General features: G+C 36.6%; 1 protein-coding gene and 1 long non-coding RNA gene across 3 annotated transcripts in view; both read left to right on the forward strand.

Annotated features, from left to right (window-relative positions):
• The window catches only part of LOC105475946 (eukaryotic translation initiation factor 3 subunit H), a 108,333-nt gene that overhangs the window by 30,973 nt on the left and 49,707 nt on the right, over window positions 1-27,653 (forward strand). The window lies entirely within an intron of this gene.
• The window catches only part of LOC139355769 (uncharacterized), a 61,801-nt gene continuing 34,154 nt past the window's right edge, over window positions 7-27,653 (forward strand). Inside the window, exon 1 of the long non-coding RNA XR_011606809.1 lies at window positions 7-27,535. This is a non-coding gene — a long non-coding RNA (uncharacterized lncRNA). The remainder of the gene's footprint in view (window positions 27,536-27,653) is intronic.

Here is a 27,653-nt window from a genome sequence, read left to right on the forward strand (position 1 = left end):
GTAAGGGTGTTCATCACAAGTGTGTCTTTGCAGTGCATACAAATGGATATTAACACAGGTCTCACCATAACTTTTGATAAAGTTATGTGAGCTGGGAGTCTGTCAGGCCAGCCTACTTCACTTGATATCTGATACTTTGGGAAAATTATATAAATTCTGGGAAATGAGGGTTTATACCATAGACATCATTAGTTTGGCCTTTACTTATTTGGAATTTGTGATTCCGATTTGTAATAGATTGGATAGGAACTCTGCTGGTGTTGACTTTGTCAACCTGAAATCAGCTTACTAAATAAAGATTTGAGGGACAAAGATCATCCTTATGTGTCTGGTATCCATTCCCTTCTATCTTCTTTTGATTAAGTCAGTGTTTAGAAAGAGATGGAGTCATTTTCTGCTTCAGAAAGAAGATACTCCTCAAGCATTTCAGAAATATTCTGTTTTTGTACTATGGGTGTAATTGTTTCATTAGCAAAGGCTGAGAGTAGTTAAAAGCTCACATCAAAGGCTAAAGTCAGCATCTAAAAGATTTTTTAAAAAATCACGTTGAAAATAACTTCTCACTTATTTGAACTCTCAGGTTTCATTTTCTGTGTAACTTTTTATTGTGGTAAAAAGCACATAAAAATTTTAAGTATACGTTACAGTAGTGTTAAGTATATGCATATTGTGCAGTAGGTTTCTAGAACTATTTCATCTTGCAAAACTCAAACTGTGTATCCATTGAACAATCCTTTTTCCACCTCTTTCATCCCTTCATCCCCTATTCTACTTTGTGTTTCCAAGAGTCTGACTATAGGTACTTCATGTTAGTGGAATCATGTGGCATTTATTGTTTTGTGAGTGGCTTATTTAGCATAATGTCCTAAAAGTTCATGCATGTTGTAGCAATGACAGGATTTTCTTCTTTTTACTTAACGCTGAATAATAATTCATCATCTGTATATACCACTTTTCCTTATCCAGCCATCTGTCGATGGAAGTTTAGGTTACTCCCACCTATTGGCTATTGTGAATAATGCTGCAGTGAACATGGTTGTGCAAATATCTCTTCAAGATCCTGTTCCCATTTTCTTTTGGATACGTAACCAGAAGTGGTATTACATAGTAATTCTATTTTTAATTTTTTGAGGAACTTCTGTATGTTTTTTAGTAGCAGCTGCACCATTTTACATTTCCAACCTTGCACAAGGGTTCCAATTTCTTAATATCCTTGTCAACACTTGTTGTTTTCTGTGTGTTTGATAATGGCCATTTTAACAGATATGAGGTGATCATCTCATTGTGGTTTTGATTTGCACTTATGATGATTACTGATGTTGAGGATCTTTTCATATGCTTGTTGGTGATTTGTATATCTTTGAAGAAATGTCTATTCAAGTCCTTTGCTTATTTTAAAATTGGAGGCTTTTTTTTTTTCCTGTTGAGTTGAAGAAGTTCTTTATATTCTGGATATTAACCTCTTATCAGATATGTGGTTTGCAATATGTATTTTCTCCCGTTTTGTAGGTTACCTTTTTACTATATTGATTGTTTGCTGGGCAGGAGTTTTTACATTTGATGTACTCAATTTATTTGCATCATCTTTCAACAGCGTTTTGTAGGTAACCAAAGCGTTTTACCTCTTGGGTTAAGTTTATTCCTAAGTATTTTATTCTTCATGATGCTATTGTAAATTGGATTTTTCTTAATTTCCTTTTTGTCATTTTCGATATGACTTTTAACTGATCACTTTAACTTTGATAGAATGTTACTTACTTCATTTGACTTCATACCTTCATAATACCTTGAGCATATGATAGACACAAAGTATATGCTTGCTAAAGTGAAATACCTTGCAATGTGTCTGCAAAACAGTTTTTCATTAAAGAATTCCTCTGGAAACTAACCAGGGCTACTTTTGTTCTAGGCACCTGAATACTAGCATACTTGGATTTTTTAAACCTTTATGCAGTGTGCATCTTTTTTTTCTTTTTTCTTTAAAAAAAACTGGCTATGCTCTCCCTATTTCATCTGAATTACCTCCCACAGAATTAAGGTTGAGATTTCTCTGCAGTTCATTCTGGCAGTATTAGAATATCTCTTTCTCTATACATGTACATATCTGGGGGTACTTAATTATATTTAAATAATCACTAGGGCTGGAAAAGAAGAGATTGTTAATACAGTTTCTTTGGTTTACAAGTGAGGAGTTTGAGAGGTTTAAGTGTTTTGTTTGGTTATTGGGTTGGTGGCACAGTTGAGAATAGAATCTATTCCAGAACAGTTAACACTGTCACACAGTTTTTTCAGGTAATTAATTTTTTAAATAATATTCTTGGTTTAGAATATGAAGAAATAATATTCATTGCAATTATGGTAGGTGAATGAAACAAAATATATTACTAATTCTAGATCACTGGAAACCAACTTTTATGAGCCTGAAATACTTGAATTGACCCAGTATGTTATTTCACGAACATGCACTTGATTTTTAAAATTTCTATAAGCTCTTTATTTTCAAAGTCTTAAAAAAATGTTTATTTCAAAAGTTTCACATGGAGTAAGAAGCACAGATTATTATCCTAATTTTACAAATTGGAAAACTGAGAACAGAAGAATAACTGTGTGGATTTACGTAGGTAGACTTTGTGAGAATAGATTTTTTAAAAAAAATGATCATTTAGGGCCTTTTAACTGATAAGAAAAACAAAACCTCAATTCTTTGGTTTTCCTGCCAGTTTTCTCTGCTTCTTCACTTGGGTTAGAGAAAAAGCAAGTTCCAGAATATATACTACATGCTGCTATTTGTGTGAAATTTTAAAAAATATAATACTACATACTGATAAAAGATACACATGTAGTAAGAGTATAAACATGCATGAGAAAAATAAACACCAAACTCAGGATAATAGTTACCTCTGGAAGGGGAGGTATAGAGGGGACACAGAGGACTTCAGCTTTATTGGTAAAATTACTTAAGTTGGGTAGCAAGGACACAAGTGTATGTTATTTGTGTTAGTCCATTTTCATGCTGCTGATAAAGACATACCCCACACTGGGTAAGTTACAAAGAAAAAGAGGTTTAATGGACTCACAGTTCCACATGGCTGGGAGGGCCTCACAATCACGATGGAACGTGAAAGGCACGTCTTACATGGCAGCAGGCAAGAAATAAAATGAGAACCAAGCGAAGAGGGTTTCCCCTTATGAAATCATCAGATTTTGCAAGACTTACTCATTACCATGAGAACAGTATGGGGGCAACCGCCCCTATGATTCAGTTATCTCCCACTACGCCCCCTCCCACAACATGTGGGAATTATGGGAGCCACAATTCAAGATGAGATTTGGGTGGCGACACAGCCAAACCGTATCATGCCACCCCTGCTCTTCCCAAATCTCATGTCCCCACATTTCAAAACCAATCATGCCTTCCCAACTGTCCCCCAGAGTCTTAAGTCAGTTCAGCATTAACTCAAAAGTCCACAGTCCAAAGTCTCATCTGAAACAAGGCAAGTTCCTTCTACCCATGATCCTGTAAAATCAAAAGCAAGTTAGTTCTTCCTAGATATGACGGGGGTACAGGCATTGGATAAATACACCCATTTCAAATGGGAGAAATGAGCCAAAATGAAAGGGCAGAAGGCCCCAGGCAAATCTTGAAATCCAGTGGGGCAGTCAAATCTTAAAGCTCCAGAAGTGATCTCCTTTGACTCCATGTCTCACATTTAGGTCAAGCTAATGCGAGAAGTGGGCAGCTCTGCCCCTGTGTCTTTGCAGGGTACAGCCTTCCTCCCGGCTGCTTTCATGGGCTGGCGTTGAGTGTCTGCGGCTTTTCCAGGTGCATGGTGCAAGCTGTTGGTGGATCTACCATTCTGGGGTCTGGAGGACAGTGGCCTTCTTCTCACAGCTCCACTAGGCAGTACCCCAGTGGGGACTCTGTGTGGGGGCTTCAACCCCACATTTCCCTTTTGCGCTGCCCTAGCAGAGGTTCTACATGAGAGCCCTGCACCTGCAGCAAACTTCTGCCTGGACATCCAGGCATTTCCATACATCCTCTGAAATTTAGGCAGAGGTTCCCAAACCTCAATTCTTGACTTCTGGGCACCTGCAGGCTCAACACCACATGGAAGCTGCCAAGACTTGGGGCTTGCACCCTCTGAAGCCACAGCACGAGCTGTATCTCGGCTCCTTTTAGCCATGGCTAGAGTGGCTAGGATGCAGGCCACCACATCCCTAGGCTACACACAGCAGGAGGGCCCACAAAACCTTTTTTTCCTTCTAGGCCTCTAGGCCTGTTATGGGAGCTGCAGCTGTGAAGGTCTCCGACATGCCCTGGAGACATTTTCCCCACTGTCTTGGAGATTCGCATTTGGCTTCTCATTACGCAAATTTCTGCTTGAATTTCTCCTCGGAAAGTGGGCTTTTCTTTTCTATCGCATTGTTAGGCTGCAAATTTTCTAAACTTTATTCTGTGTTTCCCTTTTAAAACTGAATGATTTTAACAGCACCCAAGTCACCTCTTCAATGCTGTGCTGCTTAGAAATTTTTTCCACCAGTTACCCTAAATCATCTCTCTCAAGTTCAGAGTTCCACAAATCATTTAGCAGTCTCTTTGCTAAAACATAGCGAGAATCATTTTTATTGCAGTTCCCAGCAAGTTCCTCATCTCCATCTGAGATCACCTCAGCTTAGATTTCGTTATCCATGTCATTATTAGCATTTTGGTCAAAACCATTCAACAAGTCTCTGGGAAGTTCCAAACTTTCCTACAGTTTTTCTGTCTTCTGAGCCCTTTCAACTGTTTCAGCCTTTGCCTACTATCTGGTTCCAAAGTTGCTTCCACATTTTTGGATATTTACAGTGGCACCCAACTCTTGGTACCAATTTACTGTGTTAGTCTGTTTTCATGCCACTGATAAAGACATACCCGAGACCTGGCAATTTATAAAGAAAAAGAGATTTAATGGACTCACAGTTCTACGTGGATGGGGAGGCCTCACAATCATGGCAGAAGGCAAAAGGCATGTCTTAGATGGTGGCAGGCAAGAGAGAAAATGAGCATGAACATGTACATTAAACATTTAAATGAAAACATTTAATATTTGTCAGTGTAAAAATTTAAATTTAAAAACACTACAACAATTCAAGTTTTTAAAATTTCAATTAAAATATATTTTAAATTTAAATCAAACAGTTGTAAATGTAGAAAAATATTTTAGCCCTGGGATAGAGACTTACGTTTATCATTAAATAATAATAAATAGGCATTGTATTCTGTGTACTGTATATAAATTGCCTATGATTAGTTGTTAATCTGCACAGTTGAAGGTCTTTTCAGTCCCATTTTCTGAAATTAGGATACTGATGTTTAGTGACATAAATAACTTATCAGAAATCTTAACTAGGAATTGGTAATATAGGGATTATAACCAGTAGCTGGCTGAGTTCCAAATACCATGGTTTTTCTACTATAATATGTTGCTCTTAGACTCTTAGTGAAGTGTATGCCAGAAGTTAAAGGGTGTTGAGTGTAGGTCATTATTCCGTATGTGAAATCCACTTTTTGTGGAGAACAAGTAAGTAAGTTTTTCTTGGTCTACCTTTGGAAATTAATGGGAATTGTCATTTTTCTTATACATGTGAAAAATCTAAGATAATAGTATTCTTTAGTTTTTCATAACCTCATGTGATAGATTTAAATTTTAGGTTCTTTCACCTAACCCATATATTCTTTTTGAAAAAATACTTGCATTGATCTCTCCATTTTATTTTTCATGAGAATTTAAAAAATATTCATAAATTTTTCTGACAACTATTTACTCCTCAACCCTTTAGAATGACTGTGTACTTGGTGATGGTAACATTCCCTCCTTTTTATTTGTGTGCTGTCCTCTGGCCTTTTTCCTGGGTGACTGTGCTTTCCATTCAAACATTTTGAGGGTGGACTTTCCCATATTACATTCTCTCCATTTAAGTTTCCCTACTTCTATCCTTTCCTCTTTTTCTTTTTCATCTTAGATTATTCATTCCCTATAAAAATTTAGTTTTTCTGTCTTCCAGAGCCTTGCCATAGTTTCTCTAAGAAGTTGGTGAGATGACAGGCTTGATGGTGATAGCCACAGTTTCCATTCTAACTATAATTCTGAAAAAATGCAAAGTTAGGAACTCTTTTATTCAGAATTAAAAGGCCCATAATTATGCAGTTGATATTTCACCCAACTCTGAGTTGAGAGATTACAAACTTGCCAAGTGCTGTTTCTCAATCCATTGTCCTCACAAAAACAATGAATTCTGATATGATCCAATGGTCAGTTATTAAACTAAGGCTCATTTCCTCCTGGCCTTGAATGTACTGTTCACGTATTTCTAGATATACAGATATTGGACATAATTATTTCTGTCTTCATTTTCTTTCCCACCATAGTAATTTTTATTCTTTTGTGTTTTTATTACAATTAGCATTTTCAATACAATGTAACTCCTAACATTTTTTTTTCTTTTTTGGGGGAAGCAGGTTTTATTACTAATTTTAATATATGTATTTTTATTTCAGTAGGTTTTTGGGGAATGGGTGGTGTTTGGTTACATGAATAAGTTCTTTTTCTGAGATTTTGGTGCACCCATCACCTGAGCAATGTACACTGTATGCAGTGTGCAGTCTTTCAACCCTTACCACCCCCCAACCCTTTCCCCCAATTCCTCAAAGCCTGTTGTATCCTTCTTATGCCTTTGCATCCTCATAGCTTCACTCCAACTTATGAATGAGAACATAGGATACTCGGTTTTCCATTCCCGAGTTACTTCACTTAGAATAATCGTTTCTAATTCCATCAAGGTTGCTGCAAATGCCATTATTTTGTTACTTTTTATGCCTGAATAGCATTCCATAATATATGTATGCATCACATTTTCTTTATTCACTGATTGATTGATGAGCATTTGTGCTGGTTCCATATTTTTGCAATTGCAAATTGTGCTGCTATAAACATACGTGTACAACTTATCTTTTTCGCATAATGACTTCTTTTCTTCTTGGTAGATACCCAGGAGTGGAATTGCTAGATCAGATGGTAGATCTACTTTTAGTTCTTTAAGGAATTGCCACACACTGTTTTCCATAGTGGTTGTACTAGTTTACATTCCCACCAAAAGTGTTTTCTTTTCACCCCATCCACACCAACATCTATAATTTTGTTTTTTTGTTTTTTGTTTTTTTTTGATTGTGGACATTCTAGCTAGGAGTAAGGTGGCATTGCACTGTGGTTTTGATTTGCATTTCCCTGATCATTAGTGATGTTGAGCATTTTTTCGTATGTTTGTTGACCATTTGTGTATCTTCTTTCATGTCCTTAGCTCACTTTTTGATGCAGTTGTTTTTTTCTTGCTGACTTGTTTGAGTTCGTTGTAGATTCTGGATATTAGTCCTTTGTCGTTTATATAGATTGTGAAGATTTTTCCTACTCTGTGGGTTGTCTGTTTACTCTGCTGATTATTTCTTTTGCTGTGCAGAAGCTTTTTAGTTTAATTAAGTCCCATCTATTTATCTTTGTTTTGTTGCGTTTACTTTTGGGTTCTTGGTTATGAAGTCTGCCTAAGCCAGTGTACTGAAGGGGTTCTCCAATGTTAGCTTCTAGAATTTTTATGGTTTCAGGTTTTAGATTTAAGTCTTTGATCCATCTTGAGTTGATTTTTGTATAAGGTGAGAGATGAGGATCCAGTTTCATTCTTCTACATGTGGATTGCCCATTATCTCAGCACCATTTGTTGAATTGGGTGTCATTTCCCCACTTTATGTTTTTGTTTGCTTTGTCAAAGTCAGTTAACTGTAAGTATTTGGCATTATTTCTGGGTTCTCTATTCTGTTCCATTGGACTATATACATGTTTTTATACCAGTACCGTACTGTTTGGTGACTATGGCCTTACAGTAGTTTAAAGTTGGGTAATGTAATTCCTCCAGATTTGTTTTTTTGCTTAGTCTTCTTTTGGCTATGCAGGCTCTTTTTTGGTTCCATATGAATTTTAGGATTGTTTTTTCTAGTTCTGTGAAGAATGAGGTGGTATTTTGAGAGGGGACTGCATTGAATTTGTAGATTGCTTTTGGCAGTATGGTCATTTTCACAACATTGATTCTACCCATCCATGAGCATGGATGTGTTTCCATTTGTTTGTGTCATGTATGATTTCTTTGAGCAGTGTTTTGTAGTTTTCCTGGTAGAGGTTTTTCACTTCCGTGCTAACTCATATACTCATTAATATAAATGGGCATTAAAATGTAGTCACCAGTAGATTTTTGTTAAACTTAGATAAAAACTATAATTTTCTGTTATATGGAATAGTCCTGTATGTTGATTTTTTAAAATCATGGTAAAGACCCATTGCATTTCTTACTACTTTTCTATTGTTTTGTGCTCTCTAAAACTAGCATTTATTCAGAGAAAGGTCTTTTTTTGTGCCATCTGCCTCAGGGAGGTAATATACCAAATATTTCAAAATTTTAATGAGTATATATTTCAGGTGTTTTGTTTGTTTGTTTTGGTGTCTCATGTAAAGAGGATATTTTTAATCTGTTGTCCAAAAGTGAAATATTAATAAATGGTTTAAGTCAGAGATTGACAAACAATGATCTGATTTGTAAATAAAGTTTTGTAGGGACACTGTGATGCCCATTCACATATTTTTTTGTGGCTTCGTTCCCGATACAGTGGCACAGTTGAGTAGTTGTGACTGAGACCATATGGGTCCTAAGCCTGACATATTTACTGTCTGATCCTTAAAGAAATTTTGACCACCTGTGATTTATATAATTTCATGTCTCATTATTCTCCCTCTCCTGTAAAGTTAAAGAATAAGGCAATAAATCCTGTCTTTCATCATAAATTGATAATTTTTTGTGCGATATTTGTTCTTGATGTTACTTTTAATCTTGGCTGAGCTCAGAATGTATTTTGAGCACTGAAACGAACATACTGATACTATAGGATGTTTGTTTCACTGGCACACCTAGAAAGTATCAGAATAGGTAGTTTTTGCTTTAGTTTTAGTGCCTTTTTCATGAAAAAGAAAACACATATGAAGTTGTAATTCGTGGTTGCTGACCTGTGACTAGGCATTGTGGGAAGATAATGGTATGAGGCCAGAAAACCTGGGTGGAAATCTTAGCTTTATACTTTGGAGCTGTGCAACATAGAATAACTTCTGAACCAATTTTTTCTGACTCTGGTATCTTTTATTTAGCACGTATTAATTGCTCACTTGAGTCCTAGAAACAATGAGAATGATAATTTCCTTATGAGAGTAATGTTTTGTATTGTGCTGTGTTAGATTATGTTACTGGATGATTCAAAACCTAGAAAACTTTTGTTATAAGTTTTCTATTTGTTTCTCTTAATTCACAATTTGTTTTTTTGTACATGTGGTAACTCCTTTGAGTGGATTCAGTCTTCATAAACTTTTGTATTACAGAATTTACCTTCTAGTTGAAAGTGAGATAATTTGATCATATTAGAGAATATATGCTTTTTCAAAACAAAACAAAAAAAAAGTAGAAAAACTCGTACTAAAATTCCCATTAGGGGGCACTATTATCAAGCTTAGCAGAACTGAAGACTAATTTGTTTTCTCAAACATGCAACCCAAGGCTTGCTAAAAGGGAAAAATATTTTCATCTGATAAGATTCAGATACTGTTTTATACAACTGAATTCCTTAAATATGTTATAAAGTGCACTGAATTAAACACAGATTCAATAACTCACTGCCTTGCTTTTCAGCAGACTAAATTGATTTAATATTTCAGGTGCTGTAAGAAGCTTACTTTATTTTGCATCAGAGCCAAATCCATAATTTTCATATTTGGAGTGGCCAATTTTGCTTATTACACACAAAGGATGATCCTTAGCCTTCAAAATAGGTTGATTTCAAAACGAAGCACGAAGAGTGCATTGTATTCCTAAAATTCAGTTAGGGGAATAAAATAATGTCTTTTTACTCAGACACTATTCATGTGTGCACCATGTATAATTATTAAAGTGATAATACGCATTGCAGTGATAAATACAACACATAGCTTTTATCTGTTTTTGTTCATTTTCAGTAGGAGAAAATTGTTACTTGAAAATTATTTGCTCTTGTATTAATCAAGTTTGGTGTTGCAGTAAGAAATACTGGCGTCAACTGTTTACATATTTTGTTTATGTTTTCACAAGAAAAGCAGAGTTGTAGAATCAGTCCTTTCAGAGGCTAAAATATGAATTGACAAAAATGTAATTAAAATATTGATGTATTTAGAGTAATTTTTCCCAGCATAGGGTTATTTTTGTGTGACTGAGTTTGGAGAGAATAAATTTGTATGGTGATGTTATTTGCAGTGCTCTCTGTGCGAGTTAGTCATATTTTACATTGGAGAAAATCTCTGCTTAGTTACTTGCTTCCTCAAATTTCACCTTCCTTCTCTTCTTAGTTTTCCTGCAGCCCACACCCAGGGTAAAACTGCTGGAAACCTAGTCTGTAGTTACTACTTCGCCTTTGTATTGCTTTTAAGCTCAGGGAAGAATTGAATTTGGACAGAGAAAGCATTTGATATTTTTTAGACAGATGGGGACATTTTGTGAATAGACATGTGTTTACTTATTATTTTGTCTTACCCCCATCTGTATGAATAGTCAGTGATCATTGTGGTCTGTTTGACACATTCCTTTTTTGAAAACTTCTGTTTCTTTTGTTACATTTTTTTTTAAATGATATATTTTTGGTAGAAATGTTAGAAACGATATGTAGACAATTTCGGGGTATGTTTTGAAATTTACTGGAGAAATAGCATGTTTACCTAGTGACCTCATATCATTGTGGTCAGGTGTGGAGGTATGATAAAATGTTTCAAATATCCAGAAAAAAAATTAGTCCACCCTAATTCACTTCAGCATTTAGCCAGCAAATTACTTGAGTGGGAAGTAAAAAAGATACAAAGACACCAAATCTGGTTACTGCCTCAAAAGATTTTAAGTGGGAGAGACAAGTGCGTACATAAAAAAATTGTAAAACAGAATTGATGTAAGTCTAGACTACAAGAGGAAAACATGATGGGAACACCCAGCTATCAGCCACTAATTCCTTTTGGGGGATGACTTCACAGGAGAGGTGAAGTTTGATTCTATAGATAGATGTCAGTTGCAATTTTAAGTAACTGTTAAACAAGAAAGTTGTGTCCTTTGAATGTGTTCTGATTATTTGTTTATCTGGGTCCTCATAAGTGGCACACACACCTCTAGAAATCAAGAACAAACTGATATGTATATATTTTTAATTTGACATCTTTATTGTTCAGATTCCTTGAAAATAGTTTTCAGATATTGCTGTTGCTTTAGTATTCAGTTAGAGAAGTTGTTTTTGACGTTTGTTTTTATACATGAAAGTTCTCCTAATAGTGATGTTAGTGTCATGTTTATAGAACCTTGGGGCCCATATTGCAGTTCTATTTAAAATATTTAGTAAAATACTTAATAGATACTTGATTTTAGAAGCATTATGTAAGCAGGTAACTAGAGAGAATCTGTACACTGAATTATATAATTCCTCTTGGTACTCATCTTTTTGTTGCTCACATAGTATTTTGAAAATGTTAAACTGTTCACATTTAGTGATTTACTGCTAAATAATCAGGGCAATGAACTTTAGATTTCTGCTCACTTACATTTATTTGAATCACTCAGAAAAGCCTGATTTGTGAGGTGAAACTTTAACGTAAAAACCTAAATTTACTTTATGTGTTTGGCTTTTGGTTTATTAAGGTGATTAGAATATACGAGAAGCAAAATCCGAATCGGAAGCATCAGTTCCCGTATTTTCATGGCTTTTTGGTTCTTTCAGTTTGAGTGTCTCAAGATTTTAAATACAATAGTAGGAACAAAGTCTAGCTTCATTTTGAAAGCTTGAAAAATATTTTTGCATTTACTTCGTGTTTTACAATTTAGTTCTTTTTCTTTTCTTTTTTAAAAATAAGTTGAGAAACTCTTGTGCGTGGAAGGATAAACTTTTGAAAATGTAGTCAAGGTAAAAGATTTTTCTGCTTAAAGAAATTAAAGCGCTTTACACTCTATTCTCCCTTAGTCCCCAAAGCGTAAGTGCTATGGTTTGGAAAGAAGCCAAGTAAAACCTGTTCAAATTTTGTGCAGACTTAAAGTAATACTGTAAGATTTGAAAATTACAGGTGGATACAGTACTTAAATAGTATTTAAAATTCCTAAGTTTCCCAAGTCTAAAAATGTAATCCTTAAATTATTGTTCCCAGTGGTTTAAATTTTAATTAAATAAAAACTGTCTTACTTTTGACCCACAACAACTTTAGGTAAAGATATTTGAATTTATTACTAAACTTTAAGGTAATAACCATTAAAATGAACTGCTTTAGTACTAATTAAAATGTCAAAAAGTCACAATTACAGTATGTAACCAAAGATCCTTGCTATTTCTGTTTTTTTCAAGTTCAGAGTTGCTTCCTATCTTGCCCAGGAGAAATGGTACTCAGTTTCATTCCCCCAATTAAATATATTATCTAATGTATGTTTTACAAGTCAATAATTAATTATAATTACATTTGATGTTTTGGTGCTAATACTGAGTTTTCCAAATTGCCCTTTATCCTAATAGAGTGCTATCTTAGTTATGCCAGTAAAGTGTTCTGTTTGCTTTATATTCATCTCTCTCCAGGTGAAATTTTCAGTTTGTGGAGCTTTTATCTGTTTTGAGATTGTTCTTTTATCTGTTTGAGATTATTCTTCATGGCTTACCTATTAGCAGTTTCAGAATTGTGTTTTCATACCATTAACGCTTCTCCACCATGAGTATTATTTAATGCTTTTTTCTACCAGTAATTTTTACTCAGTACGTTTTAGATGCTTTCTGATGTAGTTGAAAACAAAGGCAGTATTTATTTTGACTTTAAGTAATAATGTTATGATATAGGTTTATAATGAAACCCGACATCTCCCTCTTTCCTTACCCCATATACGTATTTACCGTTTTTTTTTTTTTTTGCCCTCTAACATCTAACCTACAGACATCATCGTTTGATATACAAACAGCCCTTCTTTCCTATGTGACGGATGACAGGGCCATACGGTTCTTCCAGTGGTCTTTGCAGAAATGTATTCATCTTTTTTCTGGTTTATAGAATTGAATGGGCTTGTGGAGACATACTTTGGCGGTAGGCTACTAACCTCACAAACCAGCAACTGTGGTAGAAGGAGTTTGGCAGCAGAGCCCTTGATGGGGCTCCCTAGACTTGTGGCATGCTGTTATCCTCAGCAGACAGCAGTGACAGCAGCAGCAGCAGCGGCGGCAGCAGCAGCAGCAACAGCAACAGTCCTACGAATTCCAGTTGCTCTCAAGTCACTGTAGATTCCAGGCTCATCTGCTCTCACTTCAGTGTCTCCTTTTTGCTTTTCTTTGTTTCTTCTTTTGTTGTTTATTCATCACACCAATATTTGAGTGGAAACTGTGTGCTGGGCACTTTGGCCTTTGCTAACTTACATTTCTGCTACAGATATATTTTGAAATGTTTGTTATTTATAGAACTTAGCGATTTTAAGCAGTGTATTTGACTTGAACATGAGAAGCATGAGGAGACTTGTTTTAGTGCATTATGTTAGTGAATCAGATTATTGAAAGGTGAATATTATGTTAATATGCAGGTGAACATGTCTGGAACATATTTTTGTTTAGCTGGAGGATGTCTTGGGGTTATAAACACGTATTTACAAAACTATGAGTCTCCAAGTTTGTAATTCAAAGTGATTCTGAATGTATGTGTTTCATACGATACTTTTGTTCTTGAAAATTTATAAGTTGATCATTATTTCTTTGTCATATTAGAAGTATTTTATTTTCATTTTTGATTCATTGTCATTTGGTAGCAACTCCCAATACTTTAAATGTACTCAGTTTTTTAAAAAGTATTACCAGGATTGTTGGTAATGTGGATTGTTTCTTCTTAATATTTTAATTTCTCTTCTTCCTCCAACTACCAGCCTCACCAACCCCATGAAAAAAGATAAAACATTAAAAAGATTCAGTACTAGAAGAGGATGAGGGGTTGTATAAAGGATAATAAAATACCTTGATGGGTATGAGCTATTTTCTCTGTTGATAAAATGGAAAATGGGGTGGTATAGACGTTATATGCAGTGTTAAGCTGTGTATGGTTTGCCTCCCTGCCCCTTTCGGAGATATTTGATGTGACCAACAGTGAGACTCTGATGTTTTTTTCATAATCCAGATTTACATTTCTGTCTTAAATTGTCTCCTCATCTTCTGGGCAACCTGAAAAGATGCTAGTATCCAATTATGGAAGCAATGTGTATACACGTATACCGTTACAGTTCTTAGTTGAGAAAATTTCTAAAATAGAATATATTTCTAAAATGTATATATAGCAAATATTATATATTTCTTATATATGGGAAGCTTTCAGATAGGCATAACAGGAAATCTAGACTGACTTCTGGCTACTGACAAAGTTCTGGCTTTACTGCTAATTGGAATCTTGAGTCTCTACAGCTTTACTTTTCATATTTACAAAGAGAATCACAGGAGGAACTTTTGCAATTATTTTAGCAGATGGGAAACTGAGTCCCAGAGATGCCCAAGTTTAAAATTAATGGCAAATGCAGAACCAGAAACCCCAGTATGCCCATCTAATATATAATCCATCACAATTTAGGGAGGTAGCAGTAATTCCAGTATGTTTTCAGAAGCACAGCGAGTGATGCAGTTGCCTGCAGTTGTGACTTGTAGACATATTGTATTTACTTAAAAGGCTGCTGCTTGACATTATCATTTATTATCAACACAAATGAAATCAAACGAGTATTAAATTTAACGCCAGATTTTTAGAAAGTTAAGTTTGTGGGCGTACACTGGGTATTATATTAAGTAAAAATGAAGGTCAACAGAAGATTAGTGGTGGTTGAATATATACAGACACTAAACCCATTTCACTACTGAAAGTCAGCACAGCCTCTACTATTTTGCTACATGGAATAGAGAAACTAACTGAAAGTACAGACCAAGCTGGGTGGGGTAGGGGAAGAAAAATATGTTCTTATTAAATATCACTGAATACAATTACAAATAATAGTTTGAATAGATTGTTTAATTTGACTTAGGAAATCAGTGCCTGACTGATGACACAGGAAGACCTTCTAGAATACATTGCTTTGCAGATGACTTAAACAGACAATACTGATAAAACCTGTCATGTGAATTTCCTTCTTTACTGAGTACACAGTATGGTTAAGTAGTATGTTGTGCAATGCTTCCAATCTGCTGTGGCTGCCATCTGGGCAAGCAGAATGAAAGAGAAGAGAGCATGGAAAGGAAATGGATCAGTTAGCTGTAAGGAATCTGTGTGAACGCTGGGTGCCACTCATGAAACACTGAGCAGTTAGTGACTCCTTTGTAACCAGTCCAACTAGCTCTTTGTAAAAAATGGAGGTGTGCACCGTGAACAACTCTCACAATTCATCTTTTCAATGTCCTGGTACCTGTGGCTGAGACAGACCAGTAAATCCAGTGACAGTAATCATGATCACACTGCCCTTTTCTTATGTATCTCTTTGTATTTTTTGATTTAGTTTTTTGCTGCTTCAGTGTTTGGTACAAGTGTTGAGGTAGATTTAATAATCCTAGCATTTTTACTTTGCCTAAATGGAGTCTTTTTGGAAACAAATTATGTGTAAAAACAAGTTCCTAAGAAACATTTAATTACTTAAAGGCAGTAAGATCTATAGCTTCAAAATCTTACAAGTTGTAACCAACAAGGATCTACATGAGTGATGGAGAAGTTTTGTATGGATAAGAGGACGGGCTAGCAGAATCTAACCTGTATACCTTTGTCAGTGGCTACATCTCTTACTTGAATTTTAACAATTTGTAGAATAGTTCTTTTTGCATACGTGCATATGGTTACCTTTTTGATAAAACATGTGATCCCTTACAAAATTGTGTTAACCATGAGTCATCTATTACCTCCATAGAAATCGACATACCCTTATGTAGACGGCTAATAATACAAAGCCACCGTGGTTTCTGTGGTTTTACTAACCGGGGTTCCATTTCTAAAACATTTAAAGTAAGACCTGCTCCTTTTTAAAAAATTTTTTGGACAGAGAGTTGTCTTATCAGAAAGTGCAATAATTTAAGCAGATCCATAACTGGGAGGAATTAATAACAAAGTTTTTGTTGACACCAGGAAGTAGATTAAATAGTGAAATTGTGGTAATGAGTACCATATATGATAAGCCTGAGCCAGCTGGGTTATATTAGGCTGCTTGATACTTTGATCACAGTATTATTTCAAGGCTTGTCTATTTAAATTGCTAAGGTTTCTTGTCATCTTTGCGGTTTAGACCATAATTTCTTTTATTGCAAATTTTTTTTTTTTTTTTTTTTTTTAAAGAAAGCCTCTGGCTTAACCAAAATTCTAAGGAGGTACAAGTTCAACATCTAGGCAAACCTTAGAACTAGAAAACCTGTTCAACATAAAAAAATGGAAAGCTTGAAAGTACAGCAGTTGAATATTAAGTTCATCCGACCTTGCTTTTCTTTAGTTTTTTGCTTGGATCATGATTATCATATGGTAGTGAGTACCATAAGGATGTTTGGTATAATTCAATTAGTTACCGTTTGATATAAATATGTGCATTTAAAATGTATATTTCATGTTTTAAGAATAAAGTACTGCTCTCGGTTTCCCTTCAACTGGTATTAAGTGGTTTTGATGAACATCTTTGAGAATTAGGAAAGATTTTTAACTACTTTACCCATAGTGAATGAATTATACTAATCACAGAATTTAATTTGCTTGGTAAATTATCTCACTTGGACTTTAAACTTGAAATCTTTACATTTTAATTAGCCTAATATAATTGAATGAAATTTATAGTCATCAATATCAACACTTTTACTAATTTTCTTTACTATAGAAATAGTCTTTTACAGGTATTTATTGGTATCTTTGTGATGTATTTAAGTGACTGTTTTGTCTTGGAAAAATAGTCATTTTGACTAGTAAATGGAAGACTATGAACGTTTATAATTTTAAGATACTGTTGTCCTTAGCATAATAATAATAATAATGAGGTGACATCTTGAAAATTTACAAATAAGTTGCTTTGTACTTTTATTCATGTGCCCATTATTTTTTGCTGTTTTGATTTTTGAGTACTCTGTTATACTGTTGTGATTTGGCTTGAAGTTTCCAAATTCCAGTGTAACTTAAAGACACCTAAGAATGTAGTAGTCTTTTTGGAAGTGAGCATCAACAGCCTTTTTGCTTCTCCTGATAAAACAAAGGAGAAGAGTATTTTAAAAAGGAAAAGATTTGAATAATGCAAATACTGCTTACCAAGAGTTTGTAATATTATTTTTTTGAGAGTAGGACTGTACTCAAAGTTTTAGAAATTCGTGACTGATTGAATCAGGAAACATGAACTTATATGAGACAAAGGTATGGAATTAGAAACAAGCATGTATTATAAGCATAGAAAAATGAGATTAGTTAGATCAGAGACTTAGTTTGGGAAATGGTCTGAAGTAATAGGATCAGATTATGGAAAACTTTGAACTCTTGAAAATGAAGCTTAGATTTGAAGTAGTTGTGAATCATCTGGGTTTTCTGGCAGAGGTGTGTTGATATAAAACCAATATTTTGTGACTGAAGGTGGGAAAAACATAATGAGGGCTTTACTGAAATATGAACAGTAGCAATGAGAATGAAAGGATGAACACTAGAGAGAGGTGGAAGAAATGACAAAAGATTGAGTAGACGAGTACACTCATGTTTTGGGGGCTTGACTGAATAATATTATTAAATAACTTTAATATCTCACATAAGAGATATTTGACTGAATATTATCAAATAACTTTAATACTTCACACATAGAGAATTAAATTCCTGTTTACCTTCCCTTCCATCTTGAATACTTTGTGAAAAGCACCTGTTCTGTGATGATAGTATGTATTACAGAGCAGATGAATTTAGTAAATGTAAGCTGCTGATAACCAGCAGGGGAATTCCTGTACTTGTAACAATATCAGCTTCACTAAAATATGAAATATTTAAGGTTTTTCAATTCAGAAATTATTGATATCTTTTTGGATCATTTAAAAAGTACATTCATTATGTGGAGTAGTGAGTCAGTGTAATACGTATGCGGACTGATATTTTTTAGGCCTGTTTTCTGGAGAGAGGATTAATTTTTACTATCAAGCTCCAAAAGACAGAACTAAGATTACTAAAAGAGAAATAAGATACTTTTTCAACAAAATATTCCCTTTATAGGATGGGATTCCATGGATAATTCTGCCTTGTCTCCGGAATAACATGATGAAAACGTAGAGGAGAGAGACATTAGTTAACCCAATAATATACAGGTGCTCCTCAACTTATGATGGGGTCACATCCTGATAAACCCAGCATTTATTACACCTAACCTACCAAACGTCGTAGCTTAGCCTATCCCACTTTAAGTGTATTCAGAACACTTACATTAGCCTACAGTTGTGCAAAATCATCTGACACAGAACTTGTTTTATAATAAAGTATTGGCTGGGTGTGGTGGCTCTTGCCTGTATTCCCAGCATTTTGGGAGCCTGAGGCGGGCAGATAACATGAGGCCAGGAATTCAAGACTAGTCTGACCAACATGACAAAATCCCTGGTGAAACTCCGTCTCTTTTTTTTTTTTTTTTTTTTTTTTTGAGACGGAGTCTTGCTCTGTCACCCAGGCTGGAGTGCAGTGGCCGGATCTCAGCTCACTGCAAGCTCCGCCTCCCGGGTTTAGGCCATTCTCCTGCCTCAGCCTCCCGAGTAGCTGGGACTACAGGCGCCCGCCACCGCGCCCGGCTAGTTTTTTGTATTTTTAGTAGAGACAGGGTTTCACCGTGTTAGCCAGGATGGTCTCGATCTCCTGACCTCGTGATCCGCCCGCCTCGGCCTCCCAAAGTGCTGGGATTACAGGCTTGAGCCACCGCGCCCGGCCGAAACTCCGTCTCTTAAAAATACAAAAATTAGCCAGATGTGGTGGCATTCACCTGTAGTCTCAGCTACTCGTGAGGCTGAGACACAAGAATCGCTTGAAACCGGAAAGTGGAGGTTGCAGCGAGCCGAGATCGTGCCTCTGCACTCCAGCCTGGGTGACAGAGTGAGACCCAGTCTCTAAATAAATTAATTAATAAGTAGTTAAATATGTCATGTAATTTATTGAAACATGAAAAACAGAGTGGTTATATGGAGTGTTTAGGGAGTCCCTGGAATGGGGATATGCTCAACTGAAAGATAAGAAGAAACTGGCTGTGTGAAGAGACAGATGAGGAAAACCAAGTGCTAAAGGCCCTGAGGTGGGAATGAGCTTGACATTGTTCAGGAACTTTCAGAAGGTTAATCTGTCTGAGTAAATCCTGCTGAATGAAAACCAAGTGGCTGTGTTCTTCAGAGCTTATAGGAGTTTAGGTTTTATTCTGTAAACTGTAAGAGACTACTAAAAGCTTTAAGCTATCTATAGTAATCTAGTTGAATTGATGACTGTCATCAACTGTCATCAGTGTCTTCATAATTCTGTGACTTAATCTAGGACTTTTCACTTGACATTTGAAATATTTATGGGAACTCAGCTTGGTGATTGGATTTATTGGTGGTAGTGTTTACTCCAAGAAAGTTTATCCATGGCTACTAGATAACCTTTGTAAACAAGTGTGTCTGGAGTCTTTTTTTTTTTTTTTTAAATAAACTTTGTTTTGGAATAATTTTAGATTTTACTGAAACGTTGCAAAGATAGTACAGAGAGTTCCCCTATATCATTCAACCAGTTTTCCCTTAGTATTCCCATCTTATATTACTGAGATACATTAGTTTAAGAAACGAACATTGACATCTTACTGCTAACTTTATCTGGATTTCACCAGTTTTTCCAGTAATGTCCTTTTCTTTTCCAGGATCCAGTCTAGAATACCACATTGTGCTGGTTGTCATGTCTCCTTAGGCCCCTCTGGTCTGTGACTGTCTCAGTCTTTTCTTGTTTCCCACGATTTAGGCAGTTTTAAAGAGTGCTGGTGAAGTATTTTGTAAAATGTTCCTCAGTTTGGATATGCTGGATGTGTTTTCATGATTAAACTGAAGTTGCAGATTTTTGAGGAGGACTCTCAGTGTTGAAGTGCCCCTTTCATTGCATTCTTGCCGGGTGGAGGGGGGGGGTGGTGTAACATGATACCCACATGACATCACTGGTGATGCTAACCTTGGTCACTTGGTGAAGGTAGTGTCTAATGTCTTTCTGAGTTACCTTACTATCTTGTGGATCTTTATAACCTAAGGAAGCATTAGGACATGAATCTTTTGGTTAAGAAATTAGAAATTCGGCCAGGCGCGGTGGCTCAAGCCTGTAATCCCAGCACTTTGGGAGGCCGAGACAGGCGGATCACGAGGTCAGGAGATTGAGACCATCCTGGCTAACCCGGTGAAACCCCGTCTCTACTAAAAAATACAAAAAACTAGCCGGGTGAGGTGGCGGGCGCCTGTAGTCCCAGCTACTTGGGAGGCTGAGGCAGGAGAATGGCGTAAACCCGGGAGGTGGAGCTTGCAGTGAGCCGAGATCCAGCCACTGCACTCCAGCCTGGGCGACAGAGCAAGACTCTGTCTCAAAAAAAAAAAAAAAAAATTAGCAATTCATCTCTCTTGGATAAAACAGCTTGAACAACTTTTCTCCTTATACTGATTCTTGCTATAAATATATTCTGTGTCTTAATCTATAACTTTTCACAAATATCATATGAAAATATGTGTATAGGTAGTATCTTGGTCATACTGTTGATTATCTAAATTCATATGGGTGGATTAGGATCCATCTCTTACCAAGTGTGAATTAGATGTTGAAGAACATTCTTTGTAGATAATAAGCACTTCAGCATCAGGAATGTTGGATACAGCAGTTAGTGTTTCCTGTGGGCAGTGCTACAAAGTGTTATTGGCATAGTTGGTTTCTACTGCAAAGTACCTTTTGTACAGAGGAACTCTCTAGACTTTTACATTTGGTATAATGTACCTTTGGCCACCATCATAGAGTACGTTATCAACGTGAGAGCTACACATTGCATACAATCTACGAAATTATTTAAATAGTTGAAGAAAAAAAATGGTTGAAATAAGTTGCTTTAAAATAGCCATAAGTAGTTTGTGTTTTAGGTATTTGACATGTATTAGCTTGACCTCTTTTAAACTGTTGAAGTTAAAAATGTTAGTAGGAAAGGAAACAGTAAAATTTTAGGGCTGTTCCTTTGTTTTCCCTTTTATGCAGTTGTTCTTCAACGTTTATTTGATTATTGACACCAAGGATATCTTCCTGTTTGTCGATTAACCTTACTCTTCTGTATGTGGAATAAAACACCAACTGTACATGAAGATTTTACTTATAGTAAAATAGATATTTTTACTAGCTTTTAGGAAGAACACAGCAACAAGGAATTTTTCCCCTCTATCTTTTAAACTAGAGAAGGTGATTAAAAAGTAAAAGACTTAGAAGTGAGCAATGGCAAGGCAGTACTCTTGAATGGTATCATCGTCCTCACCATTATTATAGTGGTGATGATAACATTACAGTCACAGTTGTAATTGCTAACATTCGTTGAGCACTTGTCATGTGTCAAACATTGATTGTGTTGAAGACTTGCATGCATTGAATCCAATGGTTCTTTTAAGAGTTGAGTACTGTTACTGTTCCCATTTTACTGAAGGCTAGAGAAGCTAAGTACTTTGTCCAAGAACCTTTGCTATAGTGTATGGAATCAGGATTCAAAGCCTGGGTTCTTAACCACTTTATAGGACACCTTTTTGTTGATTGTTAATTGTCAGGAGGTAGAATGGAGCAGAGTATCAGAATGATAGGCAGAAATGATGTTATGTGGAACAGTTTTTATCTTCTTAGTCCTTAAGTCCTGTAAGGCAGGAGTCCCCAATGCCCAGGCCATGGACCAGTGCTGGTCTGTTAGGAACCAGGAATGCTGCCTCCTGTCAGAAAAGCTGTTGGATTAGATTCTCATAGGAGCACTAATTAGGGTCCAGCCCTCCTGGGCCTGTGGATTTTTCTCTTCGTGTGCGGAGACGAGAGATTGTAGAAATAAAGGCACAAGACAGAGAGATAGAAGGAAAGACAGCTGGGCCTGGGGGGACCACTACCACCTAAATGTGGAGAAGTGGTAGTGGCCCCGAATGCCTGGCTGCGCTGTTATTTATTGTGTACAAGACAAGGGGGCAGGGTAAGGAGTGTAAGCCATCTCCAATGATAGGTAAGGTCACGCGAGCCACATGTCCGCTGGACAGGGGTCCCTTCCCTGTTTGGTAGCCGAGGTGGAGAGAGAGAGAGAGAGAGGACAGCTTACGTCATTATTTCTTCTATGTATTTCAAAGACTTTAGTATTTTCACTAATTCTGCTACTGCTATCTAGAACTAGGCCTCGGAGCCCAGGTGTACAGGGTGGAACATGAACGTGGACCAGGAGCGTGACCGCTGAAGTACAGCATCAAAGGGAGATGTCAGGCCTCTGGTGGGCGGGCCCGACTGATGTTAGGCCTTCCACAAGAGGTGGTGGAGCAGAATCTTTTCTGACTCCCCCGGGGAAAGGGAGACTCCCTTTTCCGGTCTGCTAAGTAATGGGTGCTTCCCAGGCCCTGGTGCTACCGCTAGACCAAGGTCTGCTAAGTAAGGGGCGCGTTCCCAGGCACTGGTGTTACTGCTAGACCAGGGAGCCCTCTAGTGGCCCTGTCTGAGCATGACATGGCTCACGCTTTTGTCTTCTGGTAACTTCTCACCATGTCCCTTCAGCTCCTATCTCTGCATGCCCTGGTTTTTCTTAGATTATAATTGTAGAACAGAGATTATTATAATACTGGAATAAAGAGTAATACTATAAACTAATGATTAGTAATATTTATATATAATCATATCTCTATGTCTAATATAACTATTCTGATTTTAAGTGTTTTCTTTATTATACTCAAACAGCCTGTGCCGTCAGTCTCTTGCCTTGGCACCTGGATGGCTTGCTGGCCACACGCTAACCTTGTTGTGAGTTGCGCATGTGAGTGATCTAGGTTGCACCTTCCTTATGAGAATCTAATGCCTGATGATCTGAGGTGGAACAGTTTCATTCCAAAATCACTGCCGCTGCCGTCACCCCCCCAACCCCCCCACCTTCCATGGAAACATCGTCCTCCAGGAAACTGATCACTGGTGCCATAAAGATTGGGGACCACTGCCCTAAAATGATTTCTAAGGTTTTTAGTACGTTGTCCTTTGTTATTCGTACTCGATTTTGGAAATATCTGTACCGTTGTTCCCTGTGCACCCTCCCCCTCCCCAGTGAATCAGCTTATGATGATTAAAATCAGCTTCTCATTGATACCATATTCTTCAGATTAATTCTCATGACCAGTTTATATTATATATTGCTCATCCATTGAGTCCCTACTATGCTAGTCAGTGTCTAAGGCATGATATAAGGTAGAAACCAGTAAAGTGAATTTCAGGGGGTGTGTGAAGCTTGGTTCCTACTCTCTCACTCTGTGGAGTAAGATTTAAATTGGGAAAATTAAAATAATAGGACAAACTTAACACAAGGCGATACCTGGTTATGGCCAAATGACTGGTATAGAAAATGATGTCAGGAGAGGAAGTCACTTCAGCACTAGATTGATATGATATATGTGGGATTTGAGGCTGGATCTTGAAGACAGGTAATTCCGGCTTTTCTCTCTGACCTTATTTCTTGATGCTACTTCTCCCATTCTCGATTTCTTCTCCCATTTTGCCAGCCATACTGAATCATTTGTTAATTACACAAACCAAAAACCGCCTTGTTCCTGGATAGTGGATTATTCTGTTTTTTTCTACCCCCTTCCTCATTCCAGCTGATCAACTCCTTCCCATATTTCAAGAGTAAGTTGAGACATTATTCTCAGATTTCACACACATAACCCTTGATGCTGACCCTGGCTGCATGTCTCGTAGATCATATGCTTATCTCATGATGATTCTTATCAGACTGTATATATTTAAATCTTTTATTTAAGAAAATTTTTAGATTTACAGAACTTGGAAAGACCACTAACATGTAACCATGGTGTATTTGTCAAAAGTAAGAAATTAGAATTGGTACAGTACCATTAACTAAAATGCAGAATTTATTCACATTTCTCCAGTTTTTACTCATGTTCTTTTTCTGTTGATACAGGATGTAGTCCAGGATGCCACGTTCAATTTCATGTATCTCTTTAGTCTGTTCCAGTCTGTTTCTTTTTCTAGTTTTTCCTGGCCATGACACTTTTGAAGAGTGCTTGTCAGCTGTTTATACATTATCTGTCAATTTGGGTTTGTCTGATGTTTTCTCATGATTATGTGGAAGAATAATCACCATGATTTGGGAAAGTATACAAGTGAACTGGCCCTTTCATTGCATCATCTCAACATGTCTTAATGATGATGATGTTAACCTTGGTTACTTGGTTTAGGTGGTGACTGCCAGGTTTCTTCACTGAAAAGTTACTTTTTATTCCTTCCCCTACTCTTTTCCTTAGAATTGAGTCACTAAGTCCATCCCATAAGGGGAGTTAAATTCTGTTGCTTGGTGGGAGGAACAACAAAGAATTTCTGGAGATATATGAAAAGCACCCTAGCAATTAATATTATGGGGACTATCACACTATATCATCAATTATTATTCACTTCTGCTAGACTGGATGCTCACTGAGCTCAGGGACTGAGATTTATCCCCAATATTTATTGTTAGAATAGTGGAATATAATACATGCCCAATAAAATATTTGTTGAATGGATTAAATGGAGATTGTGAATTGCATACAAAGCTAAAGTAGCTACATTTAATCCTGTAGGTATAGAACAATATTAACTGAATGATATGACCCCCCCAACCCCCCAAAAAATTACTGTGTCAAATTTGTTTGAAATTAAGGAATATATTATTTCCTAAATTTAGCACACTATTTAGAAAGTAATTTTTCTATCTGGCTTTGGAGAACTGATTAGAATAAAGTAATTTAACAATGTAAATTTAGACCCAGAAGTCTTACTTTATGATTAAAGATAGCTAGTTCAATGCTTTGAGTATACCCTGTATTTAGAAGGGTGGACTGACTTGGGAAAGCATATAATTTGTAAGTAAATTAGCAGTGATAGAAAAATTCTTTCCCATTTCTCAAAAAAGGTGTTTAAAAGTATCAATTTATTATGTTTACCCTAACTTTTGCATTACAAATGGACTCCGTGAACCCCAACCATGCTAAATTTAACTTTCATAGTAGTTGCCAGTTTTCAAACTGATAATCTTTTTCTTTTCTCTATGTTGCTTGACTTACTAGAAACAGGAACAGTAAGCCGTACTTGCATTTGATCTTTGCCTTTTTTTGCTAAGTAGTAGGTAAAAAGTAGAGAGGATTTTCCCTTAATAACTTGAAGACTTCAGGACAGAGACGTCCAATCTTTTGGCTTCCCTGGGCCACACTGGAAGAAGAAGAATCGTCTTGGGACACACATAAAATACACTAACACTGGTGATAGCTGATGAGCTAAAAAAAAAAAAATGGAAAAAAAAATCTTATAATGTTTTAAGAAAGTTTACAAATTTGTGTTCGACTGCATTCAAAGCTGTCCTGGGCTGCAGGTTGTACACACTTGCTTTAGGAGGCGGATTTTAATATTTTGTTTCAGCTGCTGTTGCCACCATCCCAAGAAGATTGAGTTTTCTCTACCTCCATTTTTCCCTAGACAATTAATTTAAGGAGCTCTTGCTCCAGTGCCAGACTTCTGAGTGGCCACTTGGCACTGTTAAAAATACTGTCTTCTATTTTATTGTTTCCATTAAAAATAAAAATAAAAAACCTGTGGCCGGGCGCGGTGACTCACGCCTGTAATCCCAACACTTTGGGAGGCCGAGGCAGGCGGATCACCTGAGGTCAGGAGTTTGAGACCAGCCTGACCAACATGGAGAAACCGTGTCTCTACTAAAAAATGCAAAATTAGCCAGGTGTAGTGGTGCATGCCTGTAATCCCAGCTCTCAGAAGACTGAGGCAGGGGAGTCGCTTGAACTCAGGAGGCAGAGGTCGCAGTGAGCTGAGATCGCACTGTCGCACTCCAGCCTGGGCAACAAGAGCGAAACTCTGTCTTAAACAAACAGACAAAACAAAGAAAAAAAAAACCGGCTTGTCATTTGACATTAAGACCCTCTCTCTTAGAAGAGAATAATTAGAGCACCCATGCATTCATTTATATGTATATTTATGTTTATAATTTCACCTTCTAGATTCACAGGGTAAATGTCCAGATTTGCCACATGAGTATGTTGCATGATGCTGAGGTTTGGGATATGGATGATCCTGTTACCCATGTAGCCGTTATAGTACCCAACGGTTTCTCAATACTTGTCACCCTCCCTCCCTACCCCCTCTAGTAGTTCCTAGTGTCTTCTGTTCTCATCTTCATGTCCATAAGTACCCAATTTTTAGCTCCCACTTACAAGTGAGAACATGGAGTATTTGGTTTTCTGTCCCTACATTAATTTGCTTAGGATAATGGCATGCAGCAGTGTTCATGTAGATTACCTATTTTAGCAAGATTTAAATAAAAAGTTTGTTGAATTGAGTCAAATGTCTAAAATTCGTCTGACAAAAATTGTTGAGAAATTGAACTCTGAAATGGGTGAAGATTGAAATGTATGTCATGATATCAGTAATTTTTTGTAATTCATATGATACAGTTGGGTAGCTTAAGAATGGTGGACCTATATATAACTCAGTGGGTTTAGGCATGTACACCCAAGTAAATATGTGGATATATGTGTATTCAATTTTTTTTTTTGACACAGGTTCCAGCTCTGTTGCCGCGGCATGATCTCAGCATGCTGCAACCTCCGCCTCCCGGGCTCAAACTATTCTCCCACGTCAGCCTTCAGAGTAACTGGGAATACAGGCACATGCCACTATGCCCAGCTAATTTTTGTATTTTTTTTTGTAGAGATGGGGTTTTGCCATGTTGCCCAAGCTGGTCTCAAACTCCTAAGCTCAAAGATCTGCCCGTCTTGGCCTCCCAAAGTGCTGGGGTGACAGATGTCAGCCACTGCAGTCTGCCTATATATACTACATTTTTAACAGCGCCACCTCTATTTCTTGCTCTAATGAGCCACTGGTATTAACAGTGATTTATGTCTCAATAGAAGAAAAAACATCTTAAACAATGAAAGTTGGTAGTTGGCAGCATTAAGTTGGAGAAAGAGATTGGTAGTGGCAAGAGGTTTTGAAATAGAGGCTATGGCATGGGCAAAGATGCTGAGAGATGCAGGGTATATTAAAATTTATTCTTTCAGCTTCAGTTTCCTTATCTGTAAAACAGAGACAATTGATATCTACAGCATAACCTGTATTAGTTGTGATCATTTTGGTCAGGAGTTTGGCTTTTATATATTGACAGTGGGCAACCATGAAGACTTTTTGTAAGTATCATGACAATATTCAGATCTGTTTTAAGAAAAAAATAATAGTTGAATGCAAGAAGACAAGTTAGTGGTGGAGGGAATGAAGATGTGGTAGATATGAGAAATGTAGTGTCTA

Source organism: Macaca nemestrina, chromosome 8 (assembly GCF_043159975.1).
Source record: "Macaca nemestrina isolate mMacNem1 chromosome 8, mMacNem.hap1, whole genome shotgun sequence".
Classification (NCBI taxonomy): Eukaryota; Metazoa; Chordata; class Mammalia; order Primates; family Cercopithecidae; genus Macaca; species Macaca nemestrina.